The sequence below is a fragment of the Phyllostomus discolor genome, chromosome 1, assembly GCF_004126475.2.
Source record: "Phyllostomus discolor isolate MPI-MPIP mPhyDis1 chromosome 1, mPhyDis1.pri.v3, whole genome shotgun sequence".
NCBI classification, from domain to species: domain Eukaryota; kingdom Metazoa; phylum Chordata; class Mammalia; order Chiroptera; family Phyllostomidae; genus Phyllostomus; species Phyllostomus discolor.
Genome location: NC_040903.2, coordinates 28060319 through 28086015, shown reverse-complemented (window position 1 = coordinate 28086015; position 25697 = coordinate 28060319). Strand labels below are relative to the sequence as shown.

The window sequence follows — 25697 nt, the reverse complement described above, 5'->3', positions numbered from 1 at the left end:
GCATAATATCCAATGTCAGTAAATACTTAAAATGAATATTTCTTGAATTAAGCTTTGTAACAAATTAAATTAAAGCCCGTATTAAATTAAATGTATTTAATCTGGAAGAAAATTCTAAGTCAAATTAATTTGCAACAGACTTATCTGTAAATCTCACATATTATTTTATGATTTATAGTCAAAGTAAGACCAAATTGTTTGAGTTAGATATGAGATAAATAAATCTTCTTACATGAGCCTTGAAATTATGTTAAAAGCATAGGAATTTTTAAATGTAACTCAAGAAGTATCCATGAATCCCCCCAACATGTACAAATAACACTTTTGGTTAAGATTAGCCATTCTTATCTCCCACTAGATCTTATATTAGAAGAGTAGTGTTACTTTAATTAAGATTTGTTATAAAATATCTGTCATTAGTAAATAAACTATAATTGTCAAACAGGTAAATATTAAATAGAAATCAGGAAATTATTTCTTTTTTCAGTTGACTTGAGGTGACACTGTCATTGAACTCATTTACTTTTAGTTCCTGCACTTACTGGCTTATTTCCTTGACTGGTGTAAATCTTTACCAGGTAATCAATGATACAAGAATGTAATGCTTTATCTAAGCTCTTTATTGTTTCTGCTTACAGTAAAAAGAAACAAATCAGAGCTGTTTCACTTTACTCAATCAATTTTACAAGGATCAAAGCCCTACAAGTAATCAGAGACATTGTACAATACAGAAGATTTAAAATCTTTAACTTAATTCTTATATTTTTTAATTTAATTTAAAATCTGCAACAAAACAAAAAAATAATTTTTTGAATAATCACAGGAATGTAATGTTACATGTGAATCAACTAAGCATCTACTCTGATGTACTATTTTTATTTTCACACTTGAATAATGTGAAGGAAATCTTTCCAAAGTCGTCAGTGAGGATTTTTATAGCTTTTATTCTTTGCTGCATAATTTGAGGGTGGTTTAGAATGTCTGAATGACAATGAACGGGCTACTTAAATCTCCATCTAAGTAGTAACATTAAATATGATTACATATGAAAATTAAATATGATTACCTTTAAGTGTAGGGTATTTACTGTTTAAAATTTAATCAACTCAGATTTCTAGAACAGATATTCTCAATGAATTGTGTTTAGAAACAAAATTCCAAATAATAAATGTTTTGTGAACACAACAAAGGGCTGCAATATGAAAAACTCTGTAGTCAGTAAGAATCGCACTGAGATCAGTATTTTCCAGCACGTGTCATGGTTTCTACAAACAGTGTCACTGCGTTCTCTGTTCCTTTGGCCAGCTTTTAACCCGGACGCTAACCTTTTAAGTTTTAGGCATAACCCCTTTCTATTAAATCGCAGGAAGAAGTTTTGAAATTCACTTTTCAACACTTCCCTCTCATCATCAGTAAGGTATAGCCAGTTTAGTAAAGTCCTTGGCAGACATTTCCATCATATCCTATATAAGTAGTTGAGATAAGAATACATTTTGAATACTTATTAATATTTGGCATCTGTGAAAGATTGTAATACATCATTGTCCAGGACACAGTGCCTAAAACTGTTGCTCCAGAGCTACAAGGGATGACAAGGAAATGTAGAAGAACCATCAGAATGATAATTTATAATACTCTTCTTTCTGTTCTTCCTGTGGATATGATCTTTATCATTAAACATTATCTCAGGATGCATAATGAAGGATATTATCTTTCTCATACCTTTTATTGCCTTAAAAGTTATATCAAAAGTGTTTATAGGTGTTATTTTATGGTTACTTTTTCTAAGTATTTACACAATTGGAAATGTCCCCCACAATTTTCTAATTTTAAATGTCTATAACCTTGGTACATAACTGTATCATCCCATTATTGGACATTTTAAAAATTGGATCTGATTTAATGTTAGAGAATATTTGGTTTTAAACTTGGTATGTAACTTCTAATCTTGGTCATCTGTGTTCCTTAGGTTGCACAATTACCCTATCCTTACATGATTTTATTTAGTTATTGGGTTTATATACATATATATAAAGTATATATGTATATTAAATATAAAGATATTTGTTTTAAGAATTTAACTCTCGACTAAGTTTCATGATCTTCAGTTGCAAGCTATAGATACTGGAGGGCTGACAGGATAGTTCATGTCTGAGAACTAGGGGAGGTGAAACTATGTGTTCTAGGTTGAATCCAGTCAGGAAGAGACTAATGTCCCAGCTCAAAGACAGGTAATAAGTGTGACTTATCATTTACTCTCAACTTTGTTTCTGCTCATGCATACGGTGGGTTGGATGAGGTGCACCCACCTTGAGGAAGACAATCTTGTTCACACAGTCTTATGATTCAAAGGCTAATTCATCCACACACACCAACAGTAATATTTAGCTAGGTATTAGGGCACCCTGTGGAGCAGTCAAGTTGGCACATAAAGTTGGATTCAAACTTGGATTCAAGAATATTTGAAAATTATTTTCCTATGTGGCCAAGAGTATGGAGAGAACAAAATTTCAGTATTGAGTTCAATAAGATCTGGGGAAAAGCGTGCAGCTTAACCAATCAGAGTTGGCATAAAGTGTGAGGACCTTTGTCTTATATATTAGTGTCCACCAGAGATCGTCTCTATACAAAAGATATGTTTGGAAAGCCCAAAACATGAAAAAATTCTATAAAAAGAGAGCCTCTTTAAGGTAGTATAAAAGACAGGATAATATATATTAATATTAGAGATGAAAAACTTTCATTTATAAAAACAATGGGTAGAAAGTAGAAAGCAAAAAAACTCCAATTGAAATATCAATAAGAAGTTAAAGTATTAGGGATAAACTTAAAAAGAAATATGTGAAGTTTTCTAAAGTAAAACTTTAAAGCATTTATAAAGAACTCAAAACAAGCGAAGAAATTGGAAGGGTACTGTATTTTTTGGTAGTTATAATTTGTGCAGTTATTGTCACATATTCTTTACTTTCTTGCTTTCCTACCCATGCCATGTCCTCAACATGCATGTAAGGTTCTTCCCCACTCCTTTGACACCGTGGGTACTCAAGTGACATATTTTGACCATCTATATCTTTTCCCCTTTACCAATATTATGACAGAAAAATATTCTGGCTAGATACCAACTCAAGAATGAGGTTTTTTTTAAAGGATCAACAGTCCCCCTAAAAAAGATTAAATCCCACAGAAATATATTACCAGAGTATTAAATACTAATAATTAAGTCCAATAAAGAGTGCATGTTTCAAAAAAGTATTGTGAATATGGCTCTTGGGCACATGAACAATTAAATGTGCTCAGAAACATAAAACCTTACAAAATTTTAGAAAGAATTCTCAATCCAGACGAAAAAAGAAAAGAAAGGCCTCCCCAAAAATCCAAGAACCTGGGCCTCAAAATTTCAACTATGAGGAAGCAGGCTGGGTATGCTGACAGCCACCAAAAAGGATATAGGTTCCAATTCATCCTTTAAGAATGACCACATAAAATGAAAGAAAAGGAAGAGTTTTGTGTGATGTGAAGCCAAGAGCCCTGGGAAACAATGTCAGGAATTACAACCAAATACCTAAGTAAGTACTATGTCTGCTACCTTGAATTTGGATACCTGGTAACGTTTGCCCAGTATTTATCAAAATCTGCATAAACTTGTGACTGCTATGAATGTCTGTTTATACCTTTTTAAAATGAGAGTGCTCCCTGGCTGGTGTGGCTCAGTTGGTTGGAGCATCATTCTGTGGACCAAGAGGTCAGGGTTCGATTCCTGGTCCAGGTTGTGGGTTTGTTCCACATAGGTAGGAGCGGTTGGGGTGGTCTGGAGTTGGGATGCTACAAGAGGGCAGCTAGTCGGTGTTCATCTCTCTCACCTAGATGTCTCTCTGTCTCTCTCTCTCCCTTCTCAAAAACAATGATTAAAAGATGTCTTTGAGTGAGGATAAAAACATATAATAAAATTATATTGTGTATTGTGTGTGTATCTTCTTCCTGTACAATCTTCTTATATAGGGTTTATGTAGTACAGATAGTTTGGTTTTTAGCTGATAGTTCTATGTACCAAGATAAGTTGAATTCTGACTCAATAAAAATCCTATCTTAGATTTCAAACCTGATGCCATGACTATATGAGACAGATGGTGGTGCTGGAATGGAGACAAATGTTTTCTAGGTGGGAATGACATGAATAATTGGAACCAACAGAGTAGAATATGGCATACTGAATGCTTTGATCCAATATGTTGTTCTTCTTTCACACACCATTGGCACGTCCTCAAAGTGGTCACAGTGTACGTCCCCACCCTTTGACTTTTAGCTTAACTATGACTTGCTTTGGCCAAAGCCAAAGTGTGCTCATTCTAAGGTTAGATATTCCACTTGCTTTATTGTACTTCATGTTACTGCTTGTGAATGGAACATATCATGGTGTCTTTGTTCACGTGGTTTTAATATGATACCATAGACTAGGTGTCTTACAAATGACAAACATCTATTTCCCTCAGTTTTGGAGGGTGGGAAATCCAAATTCAAGCCAGGGGCAGATTCAATGTCTGATGAGGGCTCATGCCCTGATTCATGGATAGCTACCATCTCACTGAGCCCTTATGTGGGGGAATGAGTTTTGTGTGCTGTCCTCTTTTATGAAGGCATGAATCCCATTCATGAGGGCTCCATACTCATAGCCTAACCATCTCCTAAAGGACCCATATCCTAAAACCATCATTTTGAGGGTTAGGATTTCAACCTTGGATTTCAGGGAGACTTCCCAGCATTTGGTTAAAAGTGCTACCTAAGGAGAATGAAAAGAATTATCTCAAGCAAATCATGGTTGCTTCCCATGAGAAGTGTGGTGCCATAGAACACAAGTACAGTCTGTAATCACTGGATAAAAATCCTATAGAGTCATAAAGAGACATGATTTTTCTTTAAAGGAACCAAGAGTAGAGAATTGACATTCATCGTTTTGTAGAAGCCTTTCAGGTAAATAGACAAACTATAATAAAGGTTCAGGTAATATTTATTTATTTTGCAAAATAAATGTAGTCCTAAAAATACTAATTTAGAAAATGGTGTTAGAGAAACTTGTGCTGATAATCATATGGATAAAAAAGAAAGGTAAGCAAGCAGCTATCTTAGAGAGTTCTTCAAAAGAAGAGCAAAATAGGTGGACTGGCCCACAATATATTTAAGTGTAATTAACCAGTCATTAAAAGTGTAAAATTACCATACAAATAGGTAGATAGATCAATGGAACACAAGAAAAAAAACAGAGATGAATAAAAATGTATATAAAAATTGAGAGCACAATTAGGACAACACTTCTAATCAGAAGAACAATTAATTCTGGAAATTTGTTAGAGCTATTTGATCTAAAGTTTAGTTCACGTCTAACATTTCCTCGTTGATTTTCTTTCTGGACAATCTATTGTCTAATTTGGGATATAGAAGTCTCCTACTATTGTTATGTTATTCTATTCTCTATTTCTCCCTTGAAATCTGTAAGTATTTGCTTTACATATTCAGGTGCTGTGATGTTGGGTACATAAGTGTTCATAATTGTTTGATCCTCTTGATAAATTGACCCCTTTATCATTATTAATGACTTTCTTTATCCTTTGTCACAGCTTCAAGTTAAAGTCACTTTTGTCTGATGAATTACGACTACCCCTGCTCTCTTTTTGTTTCCGCTTGCATGGAATATCTTTTTTCAGTTCTCCACTTGGAGCCTATGTATTTTTAAAGCTGAAGTGAGTCCCTTACTGATGGTATATAGCTGGGTCTTATTTTTCATCCATCTGACTACCCTACCCTTTGATTAAAGAATTCAATGTATTTACATTTAGAATAATTATTGACAGGTAGATACTTACAAATGACTTCTTTTTAATTGTTTTCTCACTGTTTTGTAATTTTCTTATTTCTTTCTCCCTCTTTTGCTGGCTGCCTTTGTGAACTGATAATTTTCCATGGAGGTATACTTTGATTTTTTTCTTTATCTTTTGTGTACTGATTGTAAGTTTTTCCTTTGTGGTTACCTTGAGGCTTACATAAAGCATCTTGGAGAAATAACTGTCTATTTTAAATATGCTAGCAATTGTGATTGCATAGAAAACTCTAACTTTTTACTTTCTGTCTTTTATGTTTTTGATTTTTACAATTTAGCTCTTATTATATTGTGTATTCATTGGCAAATTGTAGTAGCTATAATTCTTTTTGATAAATTTGTCCTTTAACACTTATACCCAAGGTAAGTGGTTAACACTCCAGTATATTACAGTCTTAGAGTATGCTGAATTTGACCATGTACTTACTTTTTCCAGTATGTCGAATATTATTAAATGTTTTCATATTGCTAATTGATGTCCTTTCAATGTTTCAGCTTGAGGAACACTTTCACCATTTCTTGTAAGATAGGTCTAGTGGTAATGAAATTCCTCAACTTTTATTTGACTGGAAAAGTCTTTATTTCTCCTCCATTTCTGAAAAGTGACTTTGCTCAATAAATATTCTTGATTGGCAGTTTATTTTTTTTTAATTTAAGCAGTTTGAATATGCCATCCCACTCCCTTTTGACCTATGATCTTCTTGCTGTGAACAATTGTAAACAATTTCTTGCTGTGAAATCATTGATAGACTTATGTGAGTTTCCTTGTAATTAGATGCTTTTTTCTCTTATTTCTTAGAAGATTCTTTGTCTTTGATTTTTACAATGGTCTTGGAAAAGATCTCTTTAAGTTGAGTTTGCTAGGAGACCCATGAGCTTCATGAAATTAGATATCCAAACCTCTCCCCAGATTTGGGAAGTTCTTAGCCATTATATCTTTAATATGAGCATTCTTTCTCTCATCCTTCTCCATTCCTTAATTATTTCACAGATTGTTTCTTTTAATTCATAGATTGTTTCTTTTGATGGTATTCCGTTTATCACATTGGCTATTCTTCACTCTTTTTCATTATTTTTCTTTATCTTCCTCTGAATAATTTCAGAGGCCCTGTCTTCTAATTCACATATTTTTTCTTTTGCTTGATCCATTCTACTTTTGATGTTTGCTCATAGCCCATTGGGCACTGGCAGGACCTGTATATACCACACAGAAGACCTGGGTCGAGTCCACGTTGCATGGCATCATCTCAATGTCTTTGAGCACAGCTTCACCCATAATTTGGGTTCCTAGAACTAGCAATAGCCAGTCTGGGCTCCTACTTGGAGATTACCAGGAGGAGATTTGAGACCCACTCTCCAAGGTGCTCAGCAAGAGGCTACAGCTGAATTAGGGCCCTGATGCATTGACATCAAGGACCTCTCTTCCTTTGTCACCAGGAATATAAGGAAACTGAGCGTATGATAAACCTAGGAAACCAGACCCAGGTCATGGGCAGCACACACAGGAATGAGGTCAATTCCTGCTTCCATGCTATCTTTGACATCACTGTGGAAAGCCATGAACATGGTTCTAGTTTCCAGGACCATGTTCATCTGGGCAAGCTCAAGCTGGTAGACCTGCCTAGCAGTGAGAAGCAGAACAAAGTGAGCCCCTATACGATTTGAAGGACAGCCACATAGTCCACAGCCAGTGGCAGGGAGTGGTGGTAGAGTCAGGCCTAAGGAAGCCTCCAAAATCATTGTCTTCCCTGGGCAATGTGATAACTACTTTAGTGGGCAACAGGGACACTCCCATACCCTACAAGGTTTCTGAGCTGCCATGGATGCTCCACAACTCTCTGAAAGGGGAATGCCAAGATTATCATAGTAGCCATACTAGGATGAGCTTCTTACATCTATGGTACTCTACCTTGTGTTTTGCCAACCAAGCTAACAACACCAAGAACAAGGCTTGAATGAACTACTACTCTAAGAGAGATTGCTGCAGGGATCCTAAGAGGTTGTTGCCTAACTGAAAGCCCAGCTGGAGAAGATGCTGGAAGACCTGTAGTAGGAGCAGCAGGTCTCAGAGCTGCTGGCAGCCAAGGACAAGGCATGGAGAGCAAGCTGCTCACTGAGGGCAGAAAAATCATGGATCAGACCAACAAGCAGCAGAGGATGTTAGAACTGAAGTATCAGGAAATTATTTAGGCAGGAAATGCAGCAGGAGATGAGGCTCCCAGATGAGGAGAGCGTGTAGCCCTGGAGCACCTACATGTCCATGCAGCAAGAGGTGGAAGTCAAAACCAGGAAACTCGAAAATTTCTATGCCAAACTGCAAGTGGCGAATGCAGAGATCCAGGACCAACATGATGAGTACATCCATGGCAACAGGACCGAGCAGGAAGGAGCAGACTGAGGAACTCGAGCTCTGTTACTTAAACATAGAAAACCTCTGCATCCTCAGGAGAACAAGATGATGAACCAGCTTTTCCTGGACTATGAGGAGCAGGGAAATTCCAGCCACTTATACCGGTTGGAATCAATAAGAGCCAAATGAAGAAGATGCCACCATCAAAAGAGAGGTACTGTCTTTTCCTTGCCATCATAGTTTCCCTGGAGGTGGAGTAATGTGACCTCCCCCCAAGGCTCAAGCCCTCCTTATCTTTGCCACCAATCCACTAGAGGGGTTGTGAAACAAACAGAATACATTTTGAGTTATAAAATTAATAGGTCAAGGGGATATAAATTATAGAATACTGAATATAACTAATGATGCTCTATTGTCTATTGAAAGTTGCTTAGAGAGTAGATCTTAAAAGTTCTCACCTTAAGGGAAAAAACAACTATTTTGAACTCATTTTTAAATAAAAAAACAAATTTTCATGTTTTGGGGATAATTTCCTGGAAAATTATTGTGATCCTTTGTTCTTACTGTTTTGATTTTTCATATTTCTTGAAGTCTTGTCTTCACATTTGAAGTATCAGTTGATTCCTACAGTCTTCAATGACTGATTTCAGGAGAGAAATATCTTCTATCAACCCTACTGGATTCTCTCAGACCTACTGTGGTTATACCTGCTCCACACTGGATGCTTCCTCTTGTGGAATGCTTAATTTTGTATCCTTCGCTTGATCCTGCAACACAGGTTGGTGGCAGATAACCTTTCCTTTGCTTTCTTATTGATGATGTTAAAACTCAAATTTGTGGTTTCTTGCTGACTGTAATTCAGGATGAGTTTCCACATGTACTCACTAGCCATTTGCCTAAGCTCACTTGTGCCCATGGGCCATTTGAAATGAACAACAGTGTAGACGTCCCTAGCAGCTCATGGGCAGGCTTCTTGATGGAGTACACATAGCAGTTAAGGCAATCCGATTCCTTACCCTTTTAATGCCCTCTAAGATGCTTGCTAATCTCCCAGCACCTCCTGTACCCCAAGTCAAGCAACTCGTGACTCAGTATTCTGGGCTGTGTGGAAAAGAAATGGACCACTTCAGCTGTGTCCTGCATCACAGGGGAATCTGGATGCTCACAGATATGCTCTCGTTCCTGAGTGAGAATTGTGAGCCAAGGTGGTCTCTTTCAGCACTAGTCTGTGCTGCCTTGGGGGAGGGGTTATGCAAGTAAAGTCAAACTATTCATTTTACCGACTTTAGTACATCTAATCTAGTATTTTTATTTCCCTCCAAAGGTGTACTGGAACTTCTTTACAGGGCTCCTGAACTTCTGCAAAGACTCTCTTAGCTATGAGTAATTGTCTAATTCTTTATTCCCCAAGGGCTCCCAGTCAAGGTAGGGAAGAGCTAGATCGAGCTCACTGGCCACTGCAGGATCTATAGCTAGGATCAAGGTCTATATGTCTGTCTACCACCTGAAGCATGGGTGGTCAATAGTCTACTACCTGAGGCATGGGTAGTCAACTATTTATGATGGTTGATGTGATCTGGTTCTCTGTGATACTGTAATTCTAAGCAGACAACCAAAAAGACAACACACTGGATTTCCCTATTTCATGTGTAACTGATTGAACTCCATTTATCTGAATTATACACTCATAATCATTGAAATTAATATTCCATGGAGGCTTAAAAGAAAAAAGTGGATATTCAAGCTATGTTGTTTTTTGGATAATAGTCTTATTAGTAATTGCCCTTGAATATTTAGTTATCTAAAGTCAAAAAATATATTTAATATTGTTTTTCTGTCTGTATAAGCACCACTGGCTCCGTATGCTTAGGAGTAAACGTGGTAAATATTTTTATAGGGTCCAATTGTCATTGATTTAGTACATCCATTAGAATTTAGATAGTGTTTATTACTCTTAATGCACTAGGCTGATAGAATATCATGTTAGGTGTTATTCAGTGTGTTGAAGAAGGTATTTCTTATTGTACTCACTTTGAAAATAGATAATGTTGAGGCAGTAACATACATTTCCCAATGTGTTTCTTCTGACTAAACAATTAATGAGCTGTTCAGGTTGTTTATTTCATGCATAATTATAAAGTTGGCATATGATATTTAATTCATGAGTTAGAGCAATACATGTCACATGGAATACAGTGATAAACACTGTGGCCTTCAAAGCGACCTTCACGAAAGTCTCAGAAAATCCTAAGGCTTCTGCACTAATCTTATGTGGAATGCAATTATCACATTTGCAAGGTTGTTCTGCTTTGGGACAGAATATATTTTATCTGATGCTAAAACGGGACTTTAAATACAAAGACTGGAGTGAAGACACTTAAATAAACACAGAACAATAAATTTCATGGATTTCATAGGTGCTTTAAATATTTTATATAAAATTAGAATGTGGCCTTAAATTATTAAAATATATTAGTTTACCTCATTGCTGTATTTCAGCACATGACACATACTCATTATATGTTGGGTATGTGATTTCAATTAATTTGCCTCCAATTTATATGCTATGATTATTCTTCTTCTTATTGTAAATAAGTTATCCTGAGTTATACCATATTTACATATATTTACAGTGATCCCTCACCTATTTCAGGAGTTACGTTCCAGAGACCCCCGTGATAGGTGAAAATCCATGAAGTAGCGGCGTTATATTTGTTTTATTATTTATATATATTTTAAGGCTTTATAAATCATACCCACACTCCTATAAACCTTTCCCACACTCTTAAAAACACTTCATATGCTCTTAAACACTTTCTACATTCAAGCCTATGTAATTTTAACAACATATAAAATTCTATATGGGTTCTCACCAGTGAAGTACAGTCATCCCACGATACAGTGAAGCCACAATAAGTGAACCTTGATATAATGAGGGACAGCTGTATATTAAATTATACATGTATGTATAACCCTTAAAATGCTATTACATCCCACTGGAAATTAAATTTGTCTTCCCATTAACACACATTTCAGGGTATTTACAGCTGTAAGTGACAGCACCAAATTGCAAACCAGCTTAAACAATGTCATTAATTTCTCCCTACGTTGTAACAGAAATCACTACAAAAATTTTAGACTTACAGAGCTATTTTAGGTGACAGTTAAAGAAGAATAGATGCTAACCTTCTCCCTCAATATTTATTTTAATCGCCCCAAATATCTTTGTTCTCTTTAATCTATATATCTGCCTCTGAGCTCATCTTTATGATACACTGATAGAGCAGTCCGGGTTTCAGGCTCATCTATACTAAGCATGAGAGGTAAAAGTGCCATATCAAGTGAGTGTGTGGCTCTTTCTAAAAGGAAAGACAAGATCAGTGTGTTGCTTAAGTGAGACTGAAAAAATAAAAAAATATATATAATGTTCAGAGGGCTGGTCTTTGTACAAATTTACCACTGATAAAACATAACCTTTATCATTTTGGCTTCTTAACATGCTTCACTATGTCAGAGGCTTCCGTGACTTTTTCCAAAAACATTGAAAAACATTGTATTATGGTTGAGAGAGACTTAATCAAAACCATTCTTATTCTTAGTCAAAAAGCTAAGCTCCTACATGACAATAATGGACACACTTTAGATGAAAAAGAAGCAGAAATAATGCTTGGCTACATAAATAAAAGTTGAAATGAAACAGAAAAAGAAAAGATAGCTGAACAAATTAGCTATTCAGGGTGATTGATGTGCATTGTACAAATACTTTGTTTCCACAAACTGTTTATAAGATAGTTCTAGAACTTTTGTAAAAAAAAAAGTTATATAGAGTTCTGTCTAGAAGGTATGCATCCAAGTAATATGTGAAATAGAGACATTTATTGAAGAAGATACAAGATACAAGAAACATCGTACAAAAGACAATGATACCTCAGTCCCCTTCAAAGTAGGCACCTTGAGGTCTCACACAGTTCTCCCAATGGCCATCAGCTGCCCTGCTGTGTTTTCCTGAATCTTATCGACAGTCTGAAATCTTCCATTTGAAAGGTGATTTTAGTTTTTGGAAAAGCCAGAAGTCAAAAGTCACCAAATCTGGGCTATAGGGGGACTAAGTCACCTGGGTGATTTGATGTTTCACCAAAAAACTGTAGGAGACATGGTCATGAGCAAGCAGGTTGTCGTGATGAAGCTGCCCATTATCGGTTGCCCATAGCTGCAGCCTTCTGAATCATCTGAAGGGTTACCGTGGAGGAATCCTCAAGCTTTATGCAAAATTTGATGCAGATTTTTTGTTCTGCTTGCTCTGTCATTTTGAATGTGACAGCCACACAGTATACATGTTCACTCTGCAGTGTCTATCATCCCCAGTGACTAGTACAATGAAGTTGTCATTTTCCACACATGCACATTCCAGTCTACTCTCCTTGGTTGCCAGGTTACATTGATGTCATGCCAACCGTTCTCATTATATAAACAATGCTTGGACTTTTTCTGTACAGGCCTCATATACCCCATTTTATTCATGTAGAATTTTGAAAAAAAAATAGATATTGTGACCTACTCAGAATCTCGACCAGAGAGTGATATAACTTGAAGTAACACCTAGGACTCCTTATTTCTCTAAAAGTTATTTCCATAATTTTAACAGAAATAATTATTATATATACACTGTTTTGTTAAAGTGAATCTTATTTACATTCAATGTTTAAAGGAGTATGTAACTTTAAATTGTATATGAAAAGCTAAACATTAATATGAAATAATTTTTAAAAACAATCTACTAATTAGAAAATAATAGCCATGACTTTCTCAACATGCTATATGGTTTCCTCTTTGCTTGCTTACCAAGCATAGTATTTAACTGTAATGATAGAGTACATTATAAAGATGATTGCAATAATTAGACATAATGTGGCTAGTTTGGAAACCATGCAGTGATCACAAAGTCCGGATCATTTAATCTAAAGTGAAAGTATTCTAAACTTTTACACTTAGTCTAAATTGAATTCACATTATTAAAGAGTATACACATAGGGTTTTATTCATTAAAGTTATCACTAACTTTAATTTTCAAAGATTTCTCCTTTATATGTTAATTGGTTTACGGACTCCTGTAAACCAATATTCACACCACCGTCAGGATTTGTAACTGAAGTGCTCCAACCTAAAGCATTGTAACTGCAGTGCATGTAACAGAGTCTATGTGATCAGAACTCACGAGGGTTAGTGAACATTCTGTGCCTCCTGATTGAAATTCCTGTATGTTGCCAATGGTGCATAACCTTCGGCTTGAGCGTGATTCCTCGGGAAAATAGACAGAAATGTGAAAAGCAAAATGAGATAAGGAGGCTGGAATATAAGGTGAAAAGGTAAAAAAATTGGAATAAGAAATCTTTAATGACTTAGGACAGGAATAACTAAGCATATGATTTATGGAGTTTAAAGTCTGCTGTCATATTAGTTATATTCATTATAGGTTACAGTAGTCTAACTTGAATTATAAATAAATAGAAAATATTTGTTTGAGCAGACTTATACAATGTCAATATTTCTAATATGGATACATTACCTTAAAAAAGAATACAAAAATAACACTTTTCAGCCCTTTAATAGATGGAACTAGAGAATATTATACTAAGTGAAATAAGCCAGGTGGTAAAAAACAAATATCATATGATCTCACCTATAAGTGTAGCCTCATCAACAAAACAAACAAGTGAGCAAAATAGAGCCAGAAACATAGAAATAAAGAACAAACTGACAGTGACCAGAAGATAGGGAGGAGGATGACAGGGGAAAGAAAGAGAAGGGTCAAGTCAAGGAATATGTATAAAGGACCCACGGACAAGGACAACAGGGGTGGGAGTGATTGAATGTGGGAGGTGGGGGTGGGTAGGGCAGGGGAGAGTAATGGGGAAAAATGGGGATGACTGTAATTGAACAGCAATAAAAAAATGCCAAAAAAGGCATCTTTAGAGATGGTTAAATGATGCTCTCAAATATGACAATTCTAGGTTCTGGAAAAAATTTGGTATAAACCACAATATCAAGAGATAGTTTATCAAGGCAACTAAAGTTTTATATCAAAGTATGTCATGAACATTTTATAATTTGACAGAATTGTATTATGTTACATTTAATATGCTTATTTGATAAAGAGAAGAGGGATGGTCATGAGAGGGATCTCGTGCACTTATGATAAAAGCTAGGTCCTCTCTCATTTCACAAATGTCCTCAGAAAACCCCTTATGGATTGTTTCATTCTTTCCCTTCTAATCTTCCCAAATTTTCCTGAAGTACTACTAGCCTTATATTTTCCTAAAATATTAAAATTTTTTGTTTCAATATTTTAAGAAATTTGAAACATGCTACAATAATAAAATATTGTTTAGGACATGGCATCTAAAATGGAGATATAGTTTACAAATAAGAGCTGCAGATTTCAATGTTGGTATTAAGCAAAATTCCAGATATTTGCAGCACCAGTCTTACCAAGATAATAATTAAATGATGAATCGGGTCTAACATTACTAAGAAGTTCCCACTCTTCCATTCTTATCACAATATGCTGCCAAATGTTGGTATTTAACACTTGGCAGCATATATAATAAATATTATAGTTAATGGGACTTGGCATGAGAAAATCTCAGTTATTATCTTAGTACTTCCATTTATTGACTTCAAGAATTTTGGTCAAGTTATACTCCCTAAAAATCTGTCTCTTCAAAGACAAATCATGGCTAATAAACACTGGGTTATATGGAGAATTCAATATGTGAAGGAGATGTATGTGAAAATGGGTGGTTTTTTCCTTTTCTCTTTTCCTGTCTTCACTGGGAGAAAGCTCTGGTAAGTATGCAAAAGATGCACCCTTTTCACTTATGTGGCCAGTTACACATACTTTAGAATTATATTTGCATTATGTCTTCCATCTTATTGTCGGGCAGGGAGACACAGTCAATTATGAGGGGAGGGGTAGAATACAGAAAAGCATCTGCCTTGAGAAATCAAGGGAACTATTAGGAATTATAAGAAGTCAAAATATTTGCTTAATGAATAAATGAAAATTATCCCTTACCCATCATTGTTACACTTGAGTCAGGATTCACCAGGACAACTTGCTACATATGAAGATTCTGGGCCTTTCTCAAGCCTCTTAAGTATGTGAGGAGCAAGTAGCTGGAAAGTATTTATTAATCAAACTGCCAGACTCTCAAAATCTAAAGCAGGTGGCTGTGGGGGCACAGAGAGGGTCTAAGGTATATGCATTAAAAAACTATAGTGTTTAGTTGTGATGATTCTGTTTCTTCTGACTCTTGTTATGGTACTGAATGGTTATTTTGTTTATTTATTATTTATTTTGGAGCAAAGGTTGTCAAAGTTGGTATTCAAAGTAATCGTTTCAAGGAGCTTATAACATATGGTGACATAACTCCTGAATTGCTGAACAAAAGCACAAGATGTACACCTGATACCCATATAAATTTGTTAACTGATATCACCCTGATAAATTCAATAAAAAATTTTAAAAAGCACAAAAACTCAAGTGAACATTTAGATATTTACAAATGTTCTGCAATAATTCTGATACAAGTGTGTATTTGAAGACCTCTAATTTAGACTAGAAAGTTAGTTTGCCTAGAAAAAAAATTGTAACCTATACCTGATTGAATAATATATTGCCAAAAATTGACACACAAAACTCAGGCACATCTTCATATGAATGCAAAAATACTCAGGAACCTATTTATTTAAATACTCATATTCTTTTATAAGTGTTCTCATTGCAGTGCATTGTGGGTAGGATAGTTAGCATATTGAATTCTGAAGAGGAATTGTAGGTTGTAGGGATGTTCAGCCTACTGACTGCCTTGCAAAGGAGAAAAAATTTAAAAGCCTCATCAGAAGGGCTGATCTGACTCTCTGGCGCATATTTTCTGATACCAGACAGAAAAATGTAGCCTGCCTAAATGTATTTGCAAATATTGGGCTGCAAAAGAACACCATTTTAGTTTTTTTTTTAATTTATTTAAGTATGGTTGCTTACAATCTTATATTGGTTATGTCAGGTGTACAATATAATGATCAGACATTTTTACACCTTACAAACATAAATGTAATTACCTCACTAATTCTAGTAATCATCTGTGACCATGTAAACATATCACATTCTTGGTGATATTCCCTTTTTCTTTTTCACCCATCCTTCCACCCTCTCCCTTTGCCCTCTGTTTTTATGAGTCTATTTTGTTTTTCTTTCTTTGTTTTGTTTTTTTATACTTCACATATAAGTGAAACCATGTGGTATTTGCCTTTCTCTTCCAGACTTATTTCACTTAGCATAATACCTTCTAGATCCATCTAATTTGTTGCAAATTGCAAGATCTTGTTCTTTTTAAATTGCAATACATAGATTCCTCAAAAACCCCCTAAAAATACATATATTATGGTACAATCCAGAAATGTCCCTTCTAGGTATTTATCCAAAGGAAAAAAAACACTAAGTCTAAAATTTCTAAAAGATATACACACTCCTATTATGTTCATTGTAACATTATTTACAATAGCCAAGATATAGAAGAAACCTAGGTGTCTATAGATAGATGAATATGTAAATAAGATTATACATGTGTATGTATACATACATATATGCACACAGTTTTAAATCTATTCTATATTAGCTATAGACTAAAAATATATGATTAAAAACTTTGACATATGTAATTTTCTTTTTTAAGAGTTTATTTATTTATTTTTAGAGACGGGGGGAGGGAAACAGAAAGGGAGAGGGAAGAACATCAATGTGTGGTTGCCTCTGGTGCACCTCCAACTGGGGACCTGGCCTACAACCTAGACATGCTTCCTGGCTGGGGATCGAAGTGGTGATCCCTTGGTTCATAGTCTGGCTCTCAATCCACTGGGCCACACCAGCCAGCACTGTATTTTTCATTTTAAATGACAGATATTACTGCATTTGAAAGGAACATAAGACCATAAATAAATCCTGAAAAGTATTGGGTAATGTTGTTATTCAATTCATTGTGAATTCTCTGGCTATCTCAGTAGTGATCAAATTTTTGAATAGAATATTCTGCTTTTTATGTCAATATTTAGTAGTATGGAATCCAAATAAAGTAAAAAGTGGTTTCAGTAAAATGGTTTCCATGTTTAAGTAATTATTGTGTATAGCTTTCTTTATGCAAACAAAGGTGTAGGTGGTAAAGGGGTCCAGCTTCTGCTGGTGTGGCCTTGAGTCAGGGAACAGGCTACTCACCCCTCCCTCCTGGTGAAATAGGAATGGTTTGAAATCTACTCAACTTGTAATGAAATATGTCAAATATAAATGTTCAGCATTTTCAGTATTCACAGGAATTAAAAACAAATATTTAGGAATTGAGCAGAGACTGAGCAATTCTATGATGTATGTGGGTCAATGCATTCATCTGTGTGTACAATGTAATATTTACATATTTGTAATTTTTGTGAAGCACCTGAGGCACCATTATTGGATAGTTTTACTTAACTAAAGAGTAAGTCTGAATACCAGCTATGTTTCAGTACAGCTTTGACCATGTCGACTAGTCATTCTATGTCTAGGTTGGGTTAGAAGTAAAAATAATACAAAATAATATGTATTTCTGAGAATTGCCTAAAAAGCAAAATAGCCCTTCTTGCAAAATATGCAAATGAAACTAAGAAAGCAAACTTTTTAACTATAATATACACAAATCTCGTTGTGACTCAGATAATTCTATATACTCTACACAGAGATGTATAGAAATTCTTTCACAAAATGTTCCAGGCTGTACATTTCCTGAAAGGGTATAATTTATGGCAGTTACAAAAATAATTAATGTGTGGTATTAAGATGGGCAAAGGAAACATGAGATTCTGGGTGTAGCTATAATTTAGGAAGAAGCTAGAAGCCTGTTAAAAAAACGTTTCTATGTAACCACAGTTGCTGAAAGTACCAGCACAGCCTTTGAAGCAACCGATTTTATGAGCAAAGATTAGTTCAAGAATTTTAAGAAGCGTTTTAATTTGCATAATGTGAAGTTAATAGGATAGGATGCATCAGTTGAATATCTAACTGAGAAAGTATTCCCCACCAAAGGAGAAAACACAAAGAGATGAGCCATAGGCAGAATAAATTTTACTTGGAATTAAACCATTCAATAATGGAAGAAAATCTGTTTCTAAATATACATCTGTCCTGTTTGTGGTGAACACACACAGAATATAGCATCAGTTGCAACTATTTACTGTTTTAACTTTATAAATTCAAGTCCATAATTAAAATTATTATTATAATTATACATTAAATTAAAAAAACATAGTTTATTTTCTTAGAAAAAATGAATTGACTCAATATGAAATTAGATAAATTGACATTAGTATTTGCTGCCTTGCTGTTTTAAAACTTTATCTAAGTGTTCATTAATTTTTTATGAGGGGGTTTATATATTTTAGTGATTTTTCACAAATTTGGAGGTCTTCAAAGGTCTTATAAACATTGCTTACAAGTTTCCAATTTTAATGTCTCCTTTTACAAATATGACATGTAGATATTGTTGGATGTTCATTTTTTAAGATACTAAATAAAGTAGCTGACTTCTACTTCAGATGGTATGTCTTTATGTGACAGTGTACACGCAGAAAAAGGTGATTTCCAGAAGGATGCAAGAAGAGTTTGGGTTCCTAATTGCATCATGGATGAGGACTTTCTTTAGCTTTTTTTTTCCTCCTTTTTTTTAAAGATTTTATTTATTTATTTTTAGGGAGGGAAGGGAGGGAGAGAGAGACAGAGACAGAGAGAGAGAGAGAGAGAGAGAGAGAGAGAGGGAAACATCAATGTGCGGTTGCTGGGGGTTATGGCCTGCAACCCAGAAATGTACCCTGGCTGGGAATCGAACCTGGGACACTTTGGTTCCCAGCCAGCGCTCAGTCCACTGAGCTACGCCAGCCAGGGCTCTTTAGCTTTTTTGACTAAAGAACTTCACCAGTTTAATGATTATATGAGTTATGCAGTTAAAATTATTTTTTTCTGTGAAACACAAAAGTCCATATACCTATTCTCACTCTAAAGAAGTGGTTTCACCTCTAAACTATATACGCCAATGTAAACTAAACCATTGCTCTAGTAACAAATACCCCTGGGCATCTCAGTGTTTAGAGAAATTATTCATTTTAATTTCAGTGTGGTTTCAGGTATTTTGCAACAAAAGCTAACTCTTATTTGGAAACTTCCTATCCAAGCCACTCTCATCAGGTCACTCATTTCTTGTTAGGTGGAGCCTTCTCCATCATTGATCTTGAAGGGGTGGAGTGGGGAAACAGATCCCTCTATTGACTTATTTGCCTTATCAGCCCAGAAATGACACATTTCTGTCATTCACATTTTAATGGCCAGAAATGCTCACATGGGTCTGCCTAGTTAAACAGAATATAATCATGTATTCTCTTTTATATAGGCAAGGAAAAATAGATGTAATGCTGAATACTAGTAATCTCTACTTCAAAAATATAGCCCAAATCCACAATGCTTTTATTTCAGGTAGTAAAACCTGTCAAATGCTAGGGTAATGACATTAAGAATTAGATAGAATTATTATTTGTGGGAACATTTACTTTATTTACTACAGTGAACTTACTATATTTTGCCTTGTATAATGCACACTTTTTTGCCCAAATTTTTGAGGGAAAATTAGAGATGCACATTAAACATGGGTAGAATGATTACATGCCATGGGTATAGTAATACTGTGTGTAAGGTGCACAAAAAATGTGGGTGTGCATTATACACCACAAAATATGGTAATACTTTTTAAATTTTAATTGTTCAAGTACAGCTTTCTGCCTTTTACCCCATCCCAGCCCACCCCCCAGCCCTCCCCACCTCTCTCCTGTTTCCACCCCCCTTTGTTATTGTCCATGTGTCCTTTATACTTGTTCCTGTAAACCCTTCACCCTTTTCCCCTGAAATTCCCTCCCCTCTCCCTTCTGATCACTGTCAGTCTGTTCTCAATTTCAGTGTCTTTAGCTGTATTTTGCTTGTTTCTTTGTTTTGTTGTTTAGGTTCCTGTTAAAGGTGAGATCATATAGTATTTGTCTTTCACCTCCTGGCTTATTTCGCTTAACATAATGCTCTCCAGTTCCATCCATGCTGTCACAAAAGGTAGGAGGTCCTTCTTTCTTTCTGCTGCATAGAATTCCATTGTGTAAATGTACCATAGTTTTTTGATCCATCCATTTACTGATGGGCACCTAAGTTGCTTCCAACACTTGGCTATTGTAAATTGTGCTGCTATGAACATTGGGGTGCATAGGTTCTTTTGGATTGGTGTTTCAGGGTTCTTAGGATATAATCCCAGCAGTGGAATTTGCTGAGTCAAAAGGCAGTTCCATTTTTAGTTTTCTGAGGAAATTCCATACTGTTTTCCATAGTGGTTGCACCAGTCTGCAAAATATGGTAATACTTTTGCAAAACAAATAAAGGGAAATATATTATTTAAAATCCTGGATGGTATGATTGGCTTCCAAATATAAATTTTCCCACACAACCTCCAAATAAAGAAAGCCAACTCTAACCTGTATATAGAACATAAGTAGGAGGCACAGCTTGTAGTATGGTGATTGCCAGGGGGTGGGGCGAGTGGAGGGAGGTAGAAGAGAGGATAGGAGGGATAAATGGTGATGGACAGAGACGTGACTTGGGGTGGTGAACATACAACACAGTGTGCAAGTGATGTGTTGTAGAATTGTGCAACTGAACCTGTATAATTTTGTTAACCAGTGTCACCCAGTAAATTTAATAAAAAAGAAAAAAAGAGCTACAGCTTGCTAAAAACTCCAGTATATATATATACACTATATAAGTAGTAAAACATCTAAAATTAGCATAGCCTAGTTTTCAGCCCTTTTCTAGGTAGATTGAGCAATAGATACTTTACAGAACATAAAATGTATCATCCTTGAAGAAGAAAGTCTGACTTTGAGTGACAAGAATTGAACATGTCAAATAGTTTAGATCAGAACACTGCCTGGTAGGGAGCCAAAAAGAACAGACTAAAACATGTGTGGAGTCAGGAGTAAGTGGAAAAGCATAATTTGGGGGGATTATAGAGGTCACATGTAGAGAAGTACTATTGGAAGCTTGGTGGTAAAGAGAGAGAGGGGAAAGCAGTGAAAAATATGGAACCTTCAGGAATAAAACAATATCACTGCATCATCAGAAACTTGACGTATCCTGTACCCCCAGCACACACAGGATAAAGGCAGTAAAGAAAGTTCCATGTGCCATCAGAATGTGATAAGCTTGACCTTAGAATCTTAGCAAGCCATTCAAACCACTCAGCCTGATCTACATATAATTAACTATAATTAATGTTTCAGAAAAATAAAAGGTACTTAAAATACACAGAAGAAAAATGTACACAGCATCCACTTCAGATCTATGAGAAGGAAGCAAAAGTAATTGTTAAAACCTGTCAGCAGGTGAAAATAAACACTAACAACAATTATGTATCAGAGGAAAGTTATAATAGAACAGTCTAATATAAATTAAATAACGTGAAATAAGCAATGGTAAAAATGAAAGAAACCTAGGAACTGGGATGTCAACACTTCAGAATAGAAGTGGATTATAAATAAGCTAAAAAAATTGGAAACATGAATTTACCTTGAAAACAACATGTTAATTGAAAGATGCCAGTTGCAAAATAAAACAACATATTGCATTGCCATTTATATGAAATACCCTGAATAGGCAAATATGTAGGAACAGAAAGTAGACAAATGGTTGTGTAGGGCAAGGGAGATGAAAAGGAAGTAACTACTAATGGGCACAGATTTCATTTTTGGGGTGATGAAAATGTCCTGAATTTAGACTGTGCTGATGAACTGCAGAATTCTGTGAATCCTAAAGACCATTGAATTCTACTTTATGTTGTTGAATTATGTGTTATATAGATCATTTCTTTTTTCCTCTGTATTAAATTTATTGGGTGACACTGGTTAACAAAATGACACGTGTTTCAGGTGCACAACGCAACATCTGTGCACTGTATAGTGTGTTTCTTAGTAAACATGTAAAACACATGAAGATTTGAAATCAAATTACTGGAACTGAGGAAAGAAGTCAATGGAAAAGACAAAGAAACCTGAATTTTAAAATTCTCAGGGTAGAGTCATTTGAAAGTATAGTCACAGAATTTGAGAAGAGGAATAAAACCAAGGAAGAGAACTGTGGTGAAATAACACAGGGCGTTACTATCCCTGACGCCTGAGCCAATCTCATGTGGTGTGCAATCATAACGAAATCATTTTCCTTCAAAGTACCATTTCTATATTAAGAAAAAAAAATGTTACTGTTATATAACAGACAATAATGTGAAGTGGTTCAATCACAACAGGAGTTTATTTGAAGCTTATATGAAGTTCAGTTTGTGTCCCTCATCTGTTGGTTCTTCCTTTCCAAGAAATGAGAGGACACGCAGTTCTGCCTGTTGTGACGGAAGGCAGCTACCCACCCCATATGAGGTGTCTTTCAGAGTCACTGTGCACACTGTCCTCAAGACAGTACAAGGAGGACGAGAGCTATTCATGGTCAAATTTTATGTTCCAGTATTAGAAGCAGCCCCACCCATTCTGTCCACATACTGTTGGCTCAAATTCTCCCAATAGCAGGTTCCTGTTAATTTGTTCTGAGCATCAGGCCTGGAGTGGACGGAAGATTTTCTCTGTTTCTCTTCCGCCTTCAGTTTTCAGTTGTCTTTGCACAGCATGGCCACAGAGGTAGCTGCTCTTTCCATGCTCAAGCCCAGCAGTGGTATACTGATTTAGCTTGTAGCTCTGTGCTGAGATTATGGTGGCTGCTCACCCACTGCAGGCTCAGTGTTCATAAGGGTCTGTGTACCCAGCCCATGGGAGAGATACCACCTTCTCAGTGTCTCTGCACCACCTCTATGTGACAGCTAATTGTTTCCATCTCTGGTGGGTTTTAAGAAGATAATTCTCTGCCCCTGCCTATGTAGAGCAAATTTTTATTTTATATTGGGTAGATTCCAGGGTCCAGGGGGTTTCTGTGGACCTTCACTAGCTACAAATTTCTTTTTACGTTTGCCCTTCTGCTAGAAGCCGCACCCACTTGCCTGATTTATGGGATCAGCAAAGATAATTTCTTATCTTAAGACAGAGTTTGCTCTAACCACTCGTTTGAAGGCATTAGACTTGAAAGGGTTTGCTGCTCTCACCTCTACCTTAGAGGCTAAAGAAGTGATAGATTTTCTTTTTATGAGAGGGCGGTCCAGGGGAGCAGCTTGGTTGAAAGTCATCTCATGCATGCCTGTGCCACTGGGGACTTGCTCCTGTCTGCAGCCCTTCCCAATCTGTCTCCTGAGCATCTGGAGGAAGCCTGTGGCTCTGAGCGACACTGGACTGATAGGCCGGCCCAACTCAATCCTTAGTAATTCATCAACATTTTATCCAGCTTCTCACATGCTTCTGTTGAAGCCAGCTATATTTTCTCTGCTTTGACAAAAATTGAAATGATTCATTTGGCCCTTTTCTCCTGGGAGAGGATTATCAGTATGAAATTCAGTTCCTTTTTTTTTTTAACCTTTTGATAACAAGTCTTCCATACTTCCCAGAAAGGTTATGCTTATGTAAATTATTTTGACTTTTTTTTAGTTGTTAAGGTGGGTGTCCCATTGTCTTACTTTCTACATCTTAAGTGGAGGCTGAACTTTCCTGATTATTTACTGATGTTCTTTTAACTATGCTGTAAGATCCATAAAGACTGTATTCATTACTGTAAATTGATATATGTAACACAAAAGCTGGATATAGTAAGAATTAGATTCAATTTGGGTGAATATAAGGCTAGCATATATAATACTCTAAAAGGTAAATAATGTTTGGTTATATGCACATATATTTTCTCCTACTTTCTTCCCAAAGCCACATACTTCTACTTTAATCTCATATCACTGAATTTTATGCTTTTATGAATTTTTCAGAATCGCATTATGAGTGTCTGTGTGATTCATGTTTATTTCTCCCATCAGACTGCAAGATTCATAAAGATGGATATACTTTTTAGTTTACTATTGTTTTTCTAACACCTAGAACACTATTAAAGGCAGGCCCTCAATCATTGAATGAATCAAAAGTGAAAGAGACATAATATAGGCATAGGATGTTATAGATATAACATATCAGGGAGAGAACAGAAAAAAAAAACATAAAATAATACAAGAATTTAATTTCAAACATGGCAAAAAAGTTTAGGCAATTATACTTAACGGGGTGTTTAAAAAATATGGTTCAAATTCTTTGTTGTCTAAAATAAGAAATTAAGGGCAGGAGAAATTAAATGACTCTCCCAAAGTCACAGAACTCATTAGTGACTGAGCCTGGAATAGAAACTGGGTCTCCTGGCTCTAAATCCATTGTTCTCTTGATTTGGATGCTCTGAGAAAAACACTTTAAAACATTGTTTTATGAGCTTAGAAATGTCCGTGTTGAGAAATAGGGGAAAAGAAAGATAGACTTCTAAAATATATCTTCCCCACGATACCCAAACAGATGGCCATGTTGCAGCTACTCTCTCAGGAAAGTTATATTCAGAAAAGGCAACACATCACCAAGTCTTATAATCCCAAAGAGCAGTGAATGACTTCACGGTGTATCAGGCAGCACAGGAACCAATATTTCAATAGTTCTTTCTGAAGGGAGGATAAACACAAAATAGCTTTATTTTTGTGCTATCTGGTGATTTCTTTACTGTGCCCTTTATAACACTGGTAGAAAAAAAAAAAACAAAGAAAGAAAAGGAAGGCATGAATGGAGTCTGCTAGCCGTTCCAGGTATTCATAGCTCAGAAAAAATCTAAGGGTTCTGCTAATATATTTTCCCTGGTTGGTAAGGCTCAGTTGGTTGGAGTATCATCTAATAGACTGAAGGATCATGGGTTCAATTCCTGGTCAGGACACATACTCATACCCAGGTTACGGGTTTGATCCTTGGTCTGTGTGCATATGAGAAGGTAGCCAATCAATATTTCTCTCTCTGTGTCTCTCTCCCCCTCCCTCCCTTATTTTCTCTCTCAAAGCAATAAAAAATGTCCTCAGGTGAAGATAAAAAAAACAGTTCAAGTTTCTGCTAATAGCAATAACAACAATAATAGCTAATAACACTTTCTAACATGAGCTGCATATAATAAAAATTAATATCACTTAAATACGTTAAACCCCCAATCAACAATCATAAAATACTGAGAGACTTTTTTAAAAAAATTAAGTGATAAAAAACATAGGCTTAGAGAGTATAAAGATACCAGAGCTTGGAAGTGGTAGGGCTAAAATTGATATCTAAGTTGTTCAAAGTTATTATACATAGATAATTCACATATATAATGTGACAAGTAACCCATTTATTGCACTCGAAAATATTGGTCAGACACCTTTGTGAGTTTCTTGA

General features: G+C 35.6%; 1 pseudogene; it reads left to right on the top strand.

The window, feature by feature from the left end:
• Positions 1 to 7122: 7122 nt before the first annotated feature.
• LOC114491839 lies at positions 7123 to 8482 on the top strand (annotated as a pseudogene).
• The last annotated feature ends 17215 nt before the right edge of the window (positions 8483 to 25697 follow it).